Source organism: Lycium barbarum, chromosome 3 (assembly GCF_019175385.1).
Source record: "Lycium barbarum isolate Lr01 chromosome 3, ASM1917538v2, whole genome shotgun sequence".
Taxonomy (NCBI): Eukaryota; Viridiplantae; Streptophyta; class Magnoliopsida; order Solanales; family Solanaceae; genus Lycium; species Lycium barbarum.
Genome location: NC_083339.1, coordinates 106,684,701 through 106,691,240, shown reverse-complemented (window position 1 = coordinate 106,691,240; position 6,540 = coordinate 106,684,701).

Sequence of the window (6,540 nt, the reverse complement as noted above, 5' to 3'; positions counted from 1 at the left end):
CCTACAATATGCAATATAGTAGAAAGATTGAAGCCTATCAGGAAATGGTGGCAAGTCATGTGGGAAAATCCTAGGCCGGGAACTATAAAATTAAACACGGATGGGAGTTATTTTTTGGACAGTGGCAAAGCTGGAATAGGCGACATAGTGAGAAACTGTCAAGGGGAGCTGATTATGGCCTTGTCCAAATCAGTTCAATGCAGCAGCAACAATAGGGCAGAAGCCTTGGCAGTAGAGTTTGGTGTGAAATGGTGCTACCAACAGGGATACGTTAACTTCACTCTTGAACTAGACTCCATGGTGATAGCCAACATGATCAGCAAGAAAGACTCAAGTAACGTGAAGCTTAAACAGACTGTAAGCAATCTATTACGACTCCAGAGGAGAACCAACTTTCAAGTAAAGCACTGCTTCAGAGAATGCAATCAGGTTGCGGATAGTTTGGCCAAGCTTGCATCGTCCAGTGACCAGAATCAAGTTGTTTATTCTTTTGCTGAGCTCCACAAAAAATCTAAAGGCCCCTTTCAACTTGATAAGTGGCAAATTCCTAGTATTAGGTCCAAATTTGACAAAGCTAATTTTTTTGTTAGTTAGAAGCATAGGCTACTAGAAGTTGGCTTGGCTGTTTGGCCTCTTCTGGTTTTTGAAGGTGATTAAATCACCAAGGAGTGTTGTAATTGAGGTCAGGCCTAGCCCCCCTCTGTAACTTTTTGCGAATACAACACTACCCGGTGCAAAACTGGGTACTTTATTAAAAAAAATAAAAAAAATCGCACTTCTATTATTTTCTCCTTGTTTAAAATCTAGTGGAAGCAAAATAAAATGAAAAGGGATTAAAAACACAAAACTGGATCCATCTACCCTAAATCTTCTAAATCAAAAAACTTTTTATTTTCCTTTAGTTATCTCTCTATTTTGGAGTACTTTTATCTTTTATATTTTCTTTATTTCTAGCTCTCATACTTCTATACTTACTTATTTTTCTAAAAAAGATTTACGATGATTCCTTCTCCTTTGAGTACTCTTTTCCACTTTTCATAACCAACCATTCCTTCAGTATAAAATAATATATAGTTTTTCCCAAAATTATTGAACTATACTAAATTGCACAAAATCTGAAAAATATGTTCGTTCCTTTGAAAATTGCAAAATACGACTTTATCAAAAAGGAATGGCCTAGGAAGGATAATCATCCAAAAGATCTTTGAACAAAATTCCAAGTTCCATTCTCTTTGGAAAATAAAGGGCTACAAAAGGAGTTAAAAAGCAATAAACTTTGCATGAGCTACATTTATGAACAGTTTATTATTCTAAATATATATATAAGGTAAAAAAGAAATTCGTAGGTGCATTTTTCCTCTGGTTCGAGAATTGATTGATTTTTCACATTAATTTTCTTTGCTCCTACCTTTTCTCCTCTTTGCTGTCTTTCTCGCCACTTATTTCCTTTTCTTCCATTCATCAACCTAAATAGATTAACATTCCAAATCATTAACAAAATCAAAAAGAAGAAAGACATGCGTGAAAGAATAGGAAAGGAGCGTGGGCAACCAAAGTCCAAAGGTGCATTAGAAGAATTGTAAAAAGGGCACTAACTCCTAAAGAGGAAGGGTAACCAAATGTGCAATTAAAGAATTTCAAAAATAATACCACTGCACAATTCATGTTATCTTGTTTAGCTTATATATATATATACAAAGTTAAATAACACATTTCACATTCCAAATGAATATCACATTTAATATACATCAAATTCATAAGATATGGAGCGAGAAAGGAGAGCAAGAGTAAATAAGAGAATTAAGAAAGTAACTTTTGAAATTGTTTGTAACATATATAGGAGGAGTAACATCTAGAGTTATACACATGGATTACTACCAAACACCATAAGAAGTACATGCACCAAGCATGATATGCTTATCTAGATTATATCGAAGCATTTCATTACTTCTTTTGGAAGAAAGGAAGAAAACTAATAGTAGACTAATGAATTTATATCCAAGATTCTGTTTATGTAACAAAAAAATTATACCTTGCGGAAGGCTTAGGGGCAAAACCCCATGAATGACCAAAGAATTATTCAACAGTACATAACTATTAAGAGATTCAACTCCAATCTGGGTATCTAAAATTTGAACATGCAAACGCTACTCTCAAAATATTCAAAGAGAAAAATACTAAACTTTGTGAAAATATTCAATATCCCATGAATAATTTCATAATCAAATAATATACAACAAAAGAACGAAAATTGTACAACAAAAACTATAAATCTGAAGAGAATTTTACCCTCCATAACAACCTTGGCTGGGAAGAGTTCATCTGGTAAAGATGCTCCTAATATAGAAGAGAAAACAAATATGACGTTTGGGGAATAAAAAACATAAAGATGGTTTTGAATTTTCTTAAATGAAATACTAACATTTTTCATCATTCTCTAAAGAAAAATCCTGCACTTTTGCAACTTTAATTTATTTATTACAATCATTTAAGAGGTAACAATTCCATTATTATAAAGGATGTAACCGTGTCTGCATTTTGAATTTTTTGATGTTGTTCTCGTTTCCGTCTGTCGTTTCTAATAAAAGTTTGTTTGTTGTGTGTTAAAAAAAAGAAAAAAAAAAGAAAAAGAAGAAGAAGGAGGAGGTTGTAACCATTCCAATGCTTCAGTGATATGACAATATTACGAGGAAGTAATGACAAATAATGCGATTAAATGGTGAGTGAGTCTTTATTATATGTGGGGGATGAACCTTTAATATTTCATTTTATTTAGTAAAATAGAGAAGAGAAAAAGGTCAAAAAATTGAGAAAAAAAATACTAATAGAGGTCATAGAAAAGCGTCACATCACCTAGCGTATGTCTAGCTTTATATTATATATAGATATCTGATAAGTTATTTTTTAACCTTTGACTAACATGACTAGTAACTACAGAAAAATCCAGACCCTTGATTGTTTTTATTGGACAAATGGCATGTATCCATGTGTTCATTCAGATGTATTGGACCGTTTATCGCTGAAGCAGCCGCTCCTTTTATCTCACCTGTTTTAATTGGAATGATCTTAATCAAGATTCAAGAGTTTAATTTCATATTTACCATTTTTAGAATAGTTTCAAATTTCGAAATATTCAACTTCATAAGTTTTAAGTTGTGTGGCTATTCCATTGTACAAATTTTCGAGTTAATTCCCGAATGCCCATATTTTTTAAATCACCTCGTAAAATCACCTTTTTATTTCTTTTAAGACTAAAATATCACTCAACTATCACTATTTTCATCAGGATATACTAAACACCACAAAACCGTTCTTCCCTCCTAGTTGGCATGTCATGTCATACGAGCGTCAATGGTTTAAAAAAAAAAAACAACTTAACCGTACCGAACCAATTTTTAGGTTTCTTTTAATAAAACCGACGGTTTTTATATTAATTTATAACCATACCGAATAATTAGGTTGGTTTTTAATTTTGAAAAAAATAAACCGAACGTACCGAATAAGTTTATACGTGTAAAATACATTCTATATATTAAATTTAAATATAATAAAATATTAAAACAAATTCCATGGGCTCGGGATGATGAAAACAACTACAAAACCGGCAACAAAATTAACACCTAAAGTTCCAACTCTGAAACCTATTATACTGCTCCTATTGAAATTAAATTAGTTCTAGCATCTCGAGTAGTAACTAGCTTGTAAGCTATCAGGTATTCCAATGATCTTGGATAGTAAGCTACAAAGTATTAGATATATTTCCTCTCATATGTTTTAAATTTCTTATATTGGATACTTAATCTTATTAGATTCGGTTCTTGAGCCCCATTTGGATTGATTTTTGCCCCCTTGTGCGATCTATATTATACTTTTTGCCTTTGCTTAATATTTTTTTACAATACCGTAAAATAGTGGATTAATCTTTATTCTTGTCGTCTTTCATGTTTTCTTGATTCATCACCTTTTAACTAGTAAAAATGTCTAGTGAGTTTTTGACAAAGTCCTATAGAAGTATGCATGATATCGTGTCTTTAACTTTTACAAGTAAATAAGTAAAATATTTCGTAATCTACACTATTAACTAAATCACATAATCTACAATATATACTCTATATTTAGGGTATATGTATGATTTTATACCATAAATAAAAAAATGTTGCTATGAATAAAAGGCTAATAATAAGGAGTTTCCTATATTAGTGATAATCAAATTAAATACATATCAGAACACATTAATTACTTTTCTAAACATCCCAATATACTCATCTAGCATTTTAATCCATAAAATAGTATACTACTGTTTATATGATATATATTATACAACTAGTGAATTTATCCGTGCTTCGCGCGGAGTAAAAGAGTCTCACTAAATTTAGGATTTATTCTTTTTTGAATGCTTAAATATTAAAATACTCTAAAATTATATTTTAACAAAACTAATTTTATTTTTAATTATTCCTCCTATCAAAAGTAATCTAACCAGAAGAAATTATAACTTCAACCAAAAGGTCCTTTTACAAAACTTAAGTTATCAAATGCTAAACCAAAAATCACATAAAATCATCTTCTGTATATTTATCATAAGCAATAAGCGAAAAAAAAAAATATAGAAAAAATAGCCTCCACTGGCAGCAAAATAACAAGAAGACTAAAATAAAAAATATATAATTCATAACACATTTTGAAGACGTGGAATGGTGGAAGTGTGCCTAGTTCACAATACTGATCAAGTTTTTCATTTTTATAACTTCTAGTTACCAAAATAAATGAAAATATATGTTCTTTTATTTATGTGATCTGTATTCTTACCGAATCAGATGCTTCACCTTTGAAGTTTGAATAGAAACATTGTCTATTATAGCCAATAATGTAGTAATTTTCCAGATCATCATAAGCAATATTGTCTGCAGCCTGCTGGCAGAAAATGGCAGTCCTTTGCAGAGGCGGATTCAAGATTTAAATTTTATGGGTTTAATCTAAAGATATTTAACATTGAACCCATTATATTTATAAAGTTAGGGGTTTATATCTACTATTTATTGTAATTTTAATAATTTTTTACACATAAATTTAAACTCCGCATCGAAAGTTTGGGGTTCAGTTGAACCCCAACCTTGTAGGCTAGATACGCCTCTGGTCGTTCGGATATATATATATATTGACCGAAGTCACTTTTTATTAATTTTTACTACTCGAGAGAAATGAGCGAATGAGCAACAGAAACCCAAACAATTTCTTAAGAAATACACCTCCTTGTACCGCCGTCCGAAAATGAATACACTGGCAAAAGTCCCCCAATATTTTACTCATGCTCACAACCCCAATATCCTGGGTTCATAACATGATAAGACTAAACGAAGATGTACCATGAGCTATATTCGTTTGGTGCTTAGGTCAGGTGTATATATAATAGTGGTGCTCAAGTTCTTTGATATACTTATGGAGCCTTTTAAGTTTCCAAGACTCATAACTGGACAAAGTAATATTATAACTGAAAGAATAAATTCAGCCTACTGAGGTTTGTCAAGGCAACAGACAAGGCATAGACGCTGCATTAACAACCCCACGATTACAAGCATGAATCCCACGAAGACAAGTATTAACCTCACTTTATTAGAGGGACTTTATAGCCTATTAATTGAATTATAACGATAAAAATAATAGGGTAAAAGGCTAAAAAAAAAAAAAAAAGACAAAAGATAAATAGGAATGCTGGTCATAGAGAAGTGTCACATCACCTTGTCTATGCCTAGCTTTATATTACATATAGATTCCTTGAGCAAGTATATATATTCTTGTACATATATATTATGTATATTTCACTATTATATACTATATATAATATTATTATTTTTATGTATATTAACTAGTATATACTATAGATAAAATAATTTCTTATGTATAGTAAACAAAAAGTATTTTATATATATATATATATATATATATATATATATATATATATATATATATATATATATATTTGACCACATACATTATTGTATATATTAGGCATATATATTTTATTATATTAAATATATACAAATATAAATGTAATTGAGTTAATTTTCCTATTTCATGGAAGAGAGAGAAAAAAATTGAATAATTAATATGTGATGGCATAAAGGAAGCCAAGTATTATAGGATGGGGTGTGAATTGTTAATTAAGATCCTATTTTAGTGGTAATCCATAAGTAAGTATATTTTTCTTTCTATATATTGTATATTTTATATGTTATTGTAGAGTACAATTGGTTGGCACATAGAGAAATATATTCATATATTAGGTATATCGTAATATTATATACTACATATACACAAATAATATTATTATATTATATACTATATATAATATACAAATTTAAATATACTAATTTCTACTATTATATTCACAAATATTTTGTTATCATCTTTTCAGTTAAATATACCAATTTGAATATACCATATATTTTTTAAGGTATATTTTCATGTACATTTCTTATACCATATTTCCATATACCATATCTTTTCATGTACTTTTCTTAATATTACTATATTCAAATA